This window comes from Mytilus trossulus, chromosome 14 (assembly GCF_036588685.1).
Source record: "Mytilus trossulus isolate FHL-02 chromosome 14, PNRI_Mtr1.1.1.hap1, whole genome shotgun sequence".
In the NCBI taxonomy this organism is placed as follows: Eukaryota; Metazoa; Mollusca; class Bivalvia; order Mytilida; family Mytilidae; genus Mytilus; species Mytilus trossulus.
Genome location: NC_086386.1, coordinates 76,552,146 through 76,564,442, shown reverse-complemented (window position 1 = coordinate 76,564,442; position 12,297 = coordinate 76,552,146). Strand labels below are relative to the sequence as shown.

Sequence of the window (12,297 nt, the reverse complement as noted above, 5' to 3'; positions counted from 1 at the left end):
TTAAAATCATTCCTCAGTAAAGGACCTAAATATCGTCCCCGTCAACTATTAATTGGAATGAGTGTCGTAATATCATCCACGACTCACTCCATACTTACTGTATGAAATGGATAAAACGGGAAAAAGCTGACAAAAAATCTTTGGACTCTTTTTTTAATTCAGTAATGAAGATAGTTGATATACGTATTCAACATTTTAAAGAACATTTTACTATTAACAATAACCACATTAAACCTATTTCTCGTATCAAACATAAACTAAAAGAACTAGCCAAGGAATTTGTTTTTGTCCCGGCCGATAAAGCTGCTAATAATATTATTATTGTTCGACGTAAATTTTACATTGAGGTTCTGAAAAAAGAAATCACCAATTCATCAACATTCCAACTGACTCCATTTTCAGAAAACGACATCTGTTACAAACATAAACTTTTACAATTAGTATGGCGTTCATTATCACTGAACTAGTATATATTTGTTTAGGGGCCAGCTGAAGGACGCCTCCGGGTGCGGGAATTTCTCGCAACATTAAAGACCTGTTGATGACCTTCTGCTGTTGTTTTTTTCTATGATCGAGTTGTTGTCTCTTTGACACATTCCCCATTTCCATTCTCAATTTTACTTCCATACACCGAATATACTAGCCCTATTGCTTATAGTATCTGAGATATGGACTTGACCACCAAAACTTAACCTTGTTCACTGATCCATGAAATGAGGTCGAGGTCAAGTGAAAACTGTCTGACGGGCATGAGGACCTTGCAAGGTACACACATACCAAATATATTTATCCAATTACTTACAATAAGAGAGAATTTAACACTACAAAAAAAAAATCTTTTTTTTCAAGTAGTCACTGAACCATGAAAATGAGGTCAAGGACATTTGACATGTGACTGACAGAAAGTTCGTAACATGAGGCATCTATATACAAAGTATGAAGCATCCAGGTCTTCTACCTTCTAAAATATAAAGCTTTTAAGAAGTTAGCTAACTCCGCTGTCACCGCCGAATCACTATCCCTATGTCGAGCTTTCTGCAACAAAAGTTGCAGCCTCGACAATAAAAACCACAACAAATAATGATACATTTTATTAATATGTTAGAAACACTGAATGAGGACGGACACTTTCAGAAACAGACACTCGATATTCAATTACAGATCGTTTAATATACTTAGAGACAGATCTAAATAATAAGTGTAAAACTACACAAGATAATTGTAGATAATTTACAGATCAGCGTTTGGTGTACATAAAACATTCTTACATATTTAGAGAATATGGTTCATAAGAAGTATTAATATCAAAGAAAAAATGCAAGTAAATAGATGCCTTAAATTCAATAGACATTAAAACATTTTATGGACTTTAAGAATTAAATCATAAGTAGCCTCTTCATGTCAAAGATTTGCTATATTATGAAAGTCTGGATGGAAAGCATCAGAAATATTACAGTTAGTCGACAAGTCAAGCTTGAAAACTTGAGATAGTTTCTGTAAAGATCTTTAGTTCCATAGGTAGAGTTGTTAGCAATCTATATATAAATACATCATATTACTATTTGGATTGTCTGATATTTTTGCAAATCATTGGAGGTACATTGATCGATAGAATTTCTCTTGATAACATATGATTAAAGTCATTCATTTGATAAATATAACATAACTATTATTAAAAAGTTGAGATTTTTTTTTTAATTTTCCTGTCAAAGTATCTTTGAAGCTATGGTTAGTAAATAATAGTTTTTTTTAATTCTACAAAGAAAGTGTCCATCTAATAACATACCTAATGCAACTTCTATGTAACTATGTACACAAAAGTAATTACTCTACAACTATGTAAACATACATGTATTAAATATCAGGAATAAATATTGCACATATATACATTTGATTTAAAGTAGAAATATTGCAAAAAAAAAATTAAAATTAAAAAAAATAAGTTTATCAATAAAATAAAGATATCATTAATTTGTTTTGACCTATATATCTGAATGAGGGTTTAGAAAAAGGCCTAATTTCTGTTTCTTTACTTGTTTATTATTTTATTATTCAGTATTCCAGATGAAAATATTATTTATACCTCATCATTTAAAATGAATACATTGTAAATAGCAAGAGTTTCATTTTATGGATTTCTTCATTAGTATGGACAACAGAAAACAATGAGGTATTTTTCAGGGGAAAGAAAAATCAACAACAACATATCAAGCATAATTATAGTACAGTATTAAACTATTTTTTTGCAAGAGGCATTTCATAAGTTTAAAATTGTTTAGAGATGACAATTAAACCTGCTGATAGAAAAGACTTAATGAACAGACAACCAACATCATCAATTAGTATTTTTTTTTAAATAAAAAGTTTTCAAGCCTTTCAAATTATCATTCTAAGGTTAATTGCTGAAAATATGTATGACTTATGCTGTATAAAGTAAAGTAACTCACAACTTAAAATACTGAATAAATTAAATTAAACCACAACACAGAATTGAAAACCACAAATCTATCACAGAAAAACAGCAAAAAGCATCTTACTTGGTTACAAACTGCAAATCAAAGCAAAAACAGGACTGGATTCTACAAAATTTTATTGATTTGTAAATGATTACATTAACACATCTAACTTCTATTGAATTTGTGCAAACCAGTCCAATATATTAGCAGAAAATATACAAAATACAGGTTTATCAAAATCATTTTTAAAACCATTCTAGCTTTTGTTAAGGTATGTTTTTCCAATATTTTTTCAAGCATTCACATGAAAAGAAGTGATACAGTCTGTGTTACCTAGAAGCTTTGGATATACATGTATTCATGAAAGCGATTGATGCAAATGGTTTTTCCACCGTAAATATATTATTTTTCCAGACTTATTATGAATATTCAAGATCAAATAACAGCAGTTCTTGTTGAAATTGACGAAAGAAAAACATTTGACTGAAACGGTTAATCAGTGGAGTTAAGTGTTCAGAACATAACAATGCAGCATGAGTATTATCCCTATTAAACATACCAGTACATATGTATATATCAACTATACAATTATCAGGATATTTGGTACAATAAATACTTCTATAATTACTAAATATCATAATTTACGAATTAGAAATACAATTCCTATTTATCACTGTTATTGAAAATACATTAAAAGTGTTTTGAACTTATATTAGTCCAGTGCTTATTTTAAATAGTGTTATCATATTTACATAATGTATATATATCAAGTTTATACAACGTGCAAAAATGCAGCAGAAAAAATATGTAATATATATTAAACATTTACTCTAATTATCAATACACCTAAAACTATATAAAAGTTTTAAATGGTATTTTCTTGAGCCATTTCCTCATTTTAATTCTGATTTACATATTCTTGTTAATTTACCGGGCTTTACAGTTCTGAGATACTTACATTTGTAGGCTAACATTCAAGCATCCTTACATATCAATATTTGAACAATGTAGGAAAATATATAATTTATCATATCCTTTACAATAATGCAATTGCTTAGCTATTGTCTAAAATCTGAGCTTGCAACTAGATATGAGATTTAACTCTTCCAAGGTATAAATGATATGCTATATGCTGAGATGTTTTATATGTAACATATACAAATATTCAGTTTTAATATGTTTCTATACATAAATATAATTAAGAAAATTAAAATTTGGAAAGATACATGTGATTAAAGTACTCATTTCAAACAAGATCTATCTTATTTATGCTCAATCAGTCTTACTTTGACTTCCATCAAATAAATCAAAAAGAGCAAAATATGGCGTATGTATTCATGACAGAAAATATAAACAAACGCTTGTCAATTTTTATTTAAAACATGCAAGGTTGCTAAGGTTATTCTAAGCTACATTTGGCTCAATTATGCGAAATTTGCTCATTGCTTTTGGAATTACAAATTACTTCCAGCTATAAACATTGAATGCATATCTTGAAAACAAATTATTTGGTTAAAAACATTATTCTATTAAAGTAATTGGAAAAATTTTCTTCAATCTCATATCATTCCCCCCTTAATATTTTCTAGTATGGTTTAGGATCAATTCATTCCTATTTATTTATCATGTATTAGTATTTGATTTCTTTAGAACTAAAAGAATCTTCATAAATAATATCATGTCTGCAAGTATGTTTAACTGACAACAAGTGACAGAAATGATACATTGATTAAAAGCAGTATAAACATGAACATGCTGAATCAAGGCTTTAAGAATTAAAATAAAGCTTTTAAAAATCTATTGTAAAATATACCTAAAATGTGGAAGACTTCATAATTGCATATAGATGCTATCATCGTTGTTACATTTAATAAGACTGAAGAAGATAGACCATGGTTCGTAAAGACTCACAACAAATTAAAACATATTTGATTTTGCTTAATAATTCATTATCTCAATTTACAAAACTTTTGGGCAAGGGTATCGAAATTAGACTCAGAAACCATCCATCCAAAATACTGGATTTGGTATGTCTAGAACAATACAGTACTGAATACAGTTTTATGACTGAGAGCTGCAATCAAAGACTTGAAGTTTAATAAAAAAAACATTAAAGGGAGCAATTATGAGTTACAAAAAATTACTATTTTTAGTGTTTTTTTTTATATATATATATCAGGTTTAGATATTCATATAATATGGAATTGTTTAATCAACATAAGTCATATCAATTATTGATCTCCATTCCTTTAAGAAATAATAACCTCTTTGTGATAATTAAATACAACTTCAGACGTGATTTTTTATTATTAGATTTTACATTTTCATAAAATGAAGATTTTTTTTTCTCAACAGAATGAAACCTAAAAATGGTCTTTTTTTCATCAGAATTAAATCTAACAATGGTCTATCTTCCTAGTAGAACAAAAATCCTTATTGGCAAGATAATTACTGGCATGATTTTTCTCTAATACAACAAAATAAAAATAATTCAATTCAAATTTCCTAAACATTCAGATATGTCATTGAATAAATGCCATACTTGTCATTTAAAGGTGGATTACGCATAATGTTTTCATCAGATGAAGCCAAAAAAACATTTATTGTAAATTGCATTTTAAACTATGTGAGTGTTTGTGTGATCTTCAAAAGGAGGAAATAAAATCAATACAAATGAGCTGATTATATCTCCTTTATTTTCATTGGTTGATAAATACACAACAGCTCTGATGACACAAATGTATGTATAAATAATTTAAAAGCATGCCAGATGGTTGATGGAATATTTGAAAATTGTAACAGTGATTTATTAGGTGATAAAGCCTTTTTGGAATGCTATTTAAATTAAAATCAAAAAAGCTTTCATGGTACCTTTAATATCCATGTACTTCTGGGAACAGATAAATGCAATTGTCAAAACCATGAATGATATCAAAAATACACAATGCCGACGGAAATGTTACCAAATCATATTTCACTCTGCATCTAACATGTTTCCTAAGGAGTTTTAATATTATGAATAATAGGGCTCCTCACATTTAGTTAGGCCGTATTGGATGGGGTGCAGATTTTTTTGAAAGAGGTGGAAATAGTGTGAAAGTATGGGAAATCCTATGCATGTTTCTAAGCAACTGTTCTGTTTAAATGATGTTTTTCACACCATATATACCTCCATCATGAAAACCGTGAAGAGCCCTATTCTATATTTAAATTTTTTGGGGCTTTTTCTTCATTTTTCTTAGGACTGTTACACAAAGTGCCTTCCATTCCGCTGATTTGATAATTTTTTTAATCACCCGTAGCCGTTAAGAAACCCTTGAACATTTTTAAATGGATTAGCATTTCGGTACCCAATACTTTTTGGCAAATACAAATGATTGTCTTTAAATGGCACATTGATAACTAATATTTTTGAAGCAATGGTAAATGAAACAAAATTTTAATCTGATAATTTCTATTCTTTCGCGTAAATTTACTACTTATAATGCAAGATCAATAAGAATTCTTACGTGTATATCAAATTATCAATACATTAGTCTAAAAAGTTAAAACATGTCATTCATAATAAAGAACCTTAGTGAGCACGCTCACATACCCCACGTCCCCACATTGTCATTGGAGAAATTAAATAAGTGTAAGAAAAAAAAATTGTATAAGAAAAAATTAATTTTCTGCCAATATGCACATCTAAATAGTCTGTCCTTATCATCTACAAAATTTCATGAAATTCTGTTGTGTGGTTTCAGAGGAGTTGAGATGACAAACTGTTGCAGAAGTACATTGAAGCAAATAAGTTCAAAGGGGCGTAACTCCTAGAAAAAAAATTGAATCGCAATTTTCCGTCGATATGCACAACTACATAGTATGTCCTTATTATCTAAAAAGGTTTCGTGAAATTCTGTTGTTTGGTCTGAGAGGAGTTGCGATGAAAATCTGTTGCAGTAGTACATTAAAGTAAATAAGTTCAAAGGGGCGTTACTCCAAGAAAAAAATTGAATCGCAATTTCCCGTCGATATGCACAACAACATTGTATGTCCTTATTATCTGAAAGGTTTCGTGAAACTCTGTTGTGTGGTTTGAGAGGAGTTGCGATGACAAACTGTTGCAGTAGTACATTAAAGTAAATAAGTTCAAAGGAGCGTAACTTCTAGAAAAAAAATTGAGTCGCAATTTCCCGTCGATATGCACAACAACATTGTATGTCCTTATTATCTGAAAAGGTTTCGTGAAACTCTGTTGTGTGGTTTGACAGGAGTTGCGATGACAAACTGTTGCAGTAGTACATTTAAGTAAATAAGTTCAAAGGGGCGTAACTCCTAGAAAAAAAATTGAATCGCAATTTCCCGTCGATATGCACAACTACATAGTATGTCCTTATTATCTGAAAAGGTTTCGTGAATTTCTGTTGTGTGGTTTGAGAGGAGTTGCGATGAAAATCTGTTGCAGTAGTACATTAAAGTAAATTAGTTCAAAGGGGCGATACTCCAAGAAAAAAATTGAATCGCAATTTCCCGTCGATATGCACAACTACATGGTATGTCCTTATGACCTGAAAAGGTTTCGTGAAATTCTGTTGTGTGGTTTGAGAGAAGTTGCGATGACAAGAAACAGGACTTGCGGACGGACTGACGGACGGACGGACGGGTCAAAAACATTATACCCTCCTCAACTCGTTGCGTGGGGTATAATAATTTTGTAAGGATAAACCAATATCGTTGAAATCAATAGTTTTGACTCTCATATGGCGATACTATACAAGCAGACATTTTCACTGGAGTTTTAAGTCATTTATATCTTGAAAACATACTATACATTGTAACCTAAAAGTTAAAATCTACCAATAGAAAACTGTCATGAAATCTATTTTAGGGGTTAAAATCTAAAAATGTTTAGTAATACACAAATAAGTTCAAAAGTTGTTGAACAAATAAAATTCTAAATCTTTTATATTATTTTGGTTTTGAGAAAATTCTTATTTTAAATCTGACATTTCCTATGTTCATATTTCATAATTTGACGTTTCCTTTATTTATATTTTAAATCTGACTTTTCCTATATTCTTATTTCAAATTTAGCGTTTCCTTTATTTATATTTTAAATCTGACTTTTTATTCTTATTCTAAATTTGATGTTTACTATAGATAACCCAATCTATCTTCACTAAGAGGCTATTTAAGGGGAGAGAAGGTACGAATATATCTGTTGATGTCCGTTCATGGAAGCTTTTAGAACATTTGTTTTTTTCATGCCAATTTTAAACCTCACGGATCCGCCTCATTTATGACACAAAATGACAATTAACATTTTGCAAACCAAAAGTGAAGTACTTAATTAAAGGGCTTTTATTGCTTTATTCGCCTAAATATATTAACGAGTGTTTAAAAAATGGTTCAAAAGCTCACAAACAACCGGCTGATCAGTGAAAACTTCTTCGTTAGATATAGATCATGTATGTGGCATGGAGAAAACTAATGCTGGACAATATCAACAAGATAACCACACTCAAAACTTTTAAAAAAGCAAACAAACCACTAGACAAATCATAACCAGAACCAAATTAAAATTTGATCTATAACTAGTCATGATAAAACAATATACCAAATACCAAATCAATATCTTCAAGCATGAAGAAAAAAAGCCAGTAAAAAAATGTCATTTCGGGGCATTTTATAGCTGACTATGCAGTATTGGCTTTGCTCATTGTTGAAGGCAATATTATTACCTATAATTGTTAATCTCTGTGTCATTTTGGCCTATTGGAGAGAGTGGTCTCATTGGCATTCATCCTACATCTTCTTTTTTAACATGATTTGCCCGACTAACGTATGGACAGACAGAGTGCAAACCTAAAGTACCCTTGACATCGTCGGTAGGGGACTAAAAATGTCAAAAATATTAAAACTATAGTCAACATTGTGTTACAAACGTCATAACTAGAAAACCCGTTACCCTTGTGGTGGTTATGAGCAAATCAATGCACTGTTTAGAATAGCGATCTTTATTTTAACCCATACAAATACCTCTACTTCTGTACAGATAAAAGAAAGATTGTAAACTAGAGGCTCTCAAGAGCCTGTGTCGCTCACCTTGGTTTGTGTGCATATTAAACAAAGGAAACAGATTGATTCATCACAAAATTGTGTTTTGGTGATGGTGATGTGTTTGTAGATCATACTTTACTGATCATTCTTGTTACTTACAATTTTCTCTATCTGTAATGAACTTGGCCCTTTTGTTACAGAGGAAAATAGTTATCAAAGGTACCAGGATTATAAACACTCTTTGTAAAATCTTACCAAAATTTATCTATAATAATTTTCAAGATAATAACCGAAAACGGACAAAATTTCCTTAAAATTACCAATTCAGGGACAGCAACTAAACAACCAGTTGTCCAATTCATCTGAAAATTTCAGGGCAGATAGATCTTGACTGAATATACAATTTTACCCCATGTCAGATTTGCTCTACATGCTTTGGTTTCAGAGTTAGAAGCCAAAATATACATTTTACCCCTATGTTCATTTTTTTAGCCATGGCGGCCATCTTTGGGTTTTTTTTGGCGGGTCACCGGACACAATTTTCAAACTAGATACCCCAATGATGGTTGTGGCCAAGTTTGGTTAAATTTGGCTCAGTAGTTTTAGAAGAGAAGATTTTTGTAAAAGTTAACGACGACGGACACGACGACTCTGGACGTCGCCGGACGCCAAGTGATGGGAAAAGCTAACTTGGCCCTTTGGGCCAGGTGAGCTTAAAAAGATGTAATATATTGATCTGCCATGTTAGCTTGTCTAACATCTATTGCATCATACACAAAAATCAAAGAGAAGACAATTTCCATGCAATTGAATAATAAAAAAAATGATTAAGATACAAAACCCTGCATCAAAAGGCTGTGTTATGGATGTGATGCTATAATTTTTAGAAACACGTTGGTATTTCAAATTTCACAGTTAACCAATACGCTAAATGAAATATCTGGGGAGAACACTTGCCTGATATATGAAATACTATAGTTCATGTTTTTGTAGTGTTTTTTGGTTTGAAAATGTTAGAGTGTTAGAAAGATTTTGGTTCCTTTACCCTTATTTGGCACAACTTCTTAGAATTTTCTTTTTTAATGCTCCTCAACTTTCTGATTTTGACTTCCATCTGTTTTTATTGAGCTTCACCAATGAAACAAATTTTTTTTTTGATTATTTGATCTTTGAAGCCAAATGTAATATTTTCTTTGACGCCACATGTAAGATTTTCTTTGACGCCAAATGTAAGATTTTCTTTGACGCCAAATGTAAGACTTTTTTGAAGGAAGGTAATGGTTTTAAGTAATTTCTAGATAAACATTTTTACATGTTAACTTTGCTTTACTCTGATATTTTCTTCTACTTCATATCTTTCCAAGTAAACAGCTGTTTAAAACAAGAGTGCACACACTGACATGTCTCGCCTTCTTTACTAATCATTGATATTATGTTGATAGTTCTAAATATAAAGCTTTATTACAACTTTCACATAAACTTAACATTAACCAAGATATCTAAACAAAGACCAATGAACCATGAAAATGAGGTCAAGGTTAGATGAACCATGCCAAGCAGACATGTACAGATAACAATGCTTCCATACAACAAATATAGTTGACCTATTACTTATAGTTTATGAAAAATAGACCAAAACACAAAAACTGAACACTGAGCAATGAACCGTGAAATTGAGGTCAAGGTCAAATAAAACCTGCGGGACTGAAAAATGAATCATAATATATTTCCATACACCAAATATAGTTGACCTTTGGCAAATAATTTTAGATAAAAAGACCAAAACTTAAAAACTTAACTTTGACCACTGAACCATGAATATGAGGTCAAGGTCAGATGAAATCTGCCCGCTAGACATGTACACCTTACAATCATTCCATAAAAAAAAATAGTAGACCTCGGAGTATTACATAAAGTATGAGAAAAACAGACCAAAACACAAAAACTTAACTATAACCACTGAACCATGAAAATGAGGTCAAGTTCAGATGACACCTGCCAGTTGCACATGTACACCTTACAGTCCTTCCATACACCAAATATACTAGCCCTATTGCTTATAGTATATGAGATATGGACTTGACCACCAAAACTTTACCTTGTTCACCGATCCCTGAAATGAGGTCGAGGTCAAGTGAAAACTGTTTGATTGGCATGAGGACCTTGCAAGGTACGTACATACCAAAATCAATATCAACCTTCCTTTTGTGGTCATAAACCTTGTGTTTATTACTTATACTAAAGTTATGGTGCGAAAACCAAGAAAAATGCTTATTTGGGTCCGTTTTTGGCCCCTTATTCCTTAATTATTGGGACCTAAACTCCCAAAATCAATACCAACCTTCCTTTTGTGGTCATAAACCTTATGTCAAAATTTCATAGATTTCTATTAACTTAAACTAAAGTTATAGTGCGAAAACCAAGAAAATGCTTATTTGGGCCCTTTTTGGCCCCTAATTCCTAAAATGTTGGGACTAAAACTCCCAAAATCAATACCAACCTTCCTTTTGTGGTCATAAACCTTGTGTTTAAATTTCATAGATTTCTATTCACTTTTACTAAAGTTAGAGTGCGAAAACTAAAAGTATTCGGACGACGACGACGACGACGACGACGCAGACGACGACGCCAACGTGATATCAATATACGACGAAAATTTTTCAAATTTTGCGGTCGTATAAAAACCACAATAAATAATGATACATTTTATTAGTATGTTAGATACACTAAATGAGGACGGACACTTTCAGAGACAGACACTCCATATTCAATTACAGATCTTTTAATATACTTAGAGACAGATCTAAATAATAAGTGTAAAACTACACAAGATAATTGTAGATAATTTACAGATCAGCTTTTGTTGTACATAAAACATTCTTACATATTAAGGGAATATGGTTCATAAGAAGTAATAATATCAAAGAAAAAATGCAAGTAAAAAGATGCCTTAAATTCAATAGACATTAAAACATTTTATGGACGTTAAGAATTAAATCATAAGAAGCCTCGTCATGTCAAAGATGTGCTATATTATGAAAGTCCGGATGGAAAGCATCAGAAATATTACAGTTAGTCGACAAGTCAAGCTTAAAAACTTGAGATAGTTTCTGTAAAGATCTTAAAGCTCCATAGGTAGAGTTGTAAGCAATCTATAAATACATCATATTACTATTTGGATTGTCTGATATTTTTGCAAATCATTGGCGGTACATTGATCGATAGAATTTCTCTAGTAACATATGATTAGAGTCCTTCAATTGATAAATACAAGTTCATCATAACTATTATTAAAAAGTTGAGATTTTTTTTTAATTTCCTGTCAAAGTATCTTTGAAGCTATGGTTAGTAAATAATAGTTGTTGTTTTTTAATTCTACTAAGAAAGTGTCCATTTAATAACATACCTCATGCAATTACTCTGCAACTATGTAAACATACATGTATTAAATATCAGGAATAAATATTGCACATAAATACATTTGATTTAAAGTAGAAATGTTGCAAAAAAAAAAAAAAAATTAAAAAAAAAGTATATCAATAAAATAAAGATATCATTAATTTGTTTTGACCTATATATCTGAATGAGGGTTTAGAAAAACGCCTAATTTCTGTTTCTTTACTTTTTTATTATTCTTTTATTCAGTATTCCAGATGAAAATATTATTTAAACCTAATCATTGAACATGAATACATTTTAAATAGTAAGAGTTTCATTTTATGGATTTCTTCATTGGTATGGAGTCACTATGAACAACAGAAAACAATGAGGTATTTTTAAGGGGAAATAAAAATCAACA

General features: G+C 30.6%; 1 long non-coding RNA gene across 1 annotated transcript; it reads right to left on the bottom strand.

The window, feature by feature from the left end:
- Positions 1 to 1,076: 1,076 nt before the first annotated feature.
- Positions 1,077 to 12,010, bottom strand: LOC134696482 (uncharacterized). The gene is made up of 2 exons (XR_010102954.1): positions 11,905 to 12,010; positions 1,077 to 1,786 (listed from the first exon to the last, which is right to left on the bottom strand). It is a non-coding gene; the product is annotated as an uncharacterized LOC134696482 (long non-coding RNA).
- Positions 12,011 to 12,297: the final 287 nt, after the last annotated feature.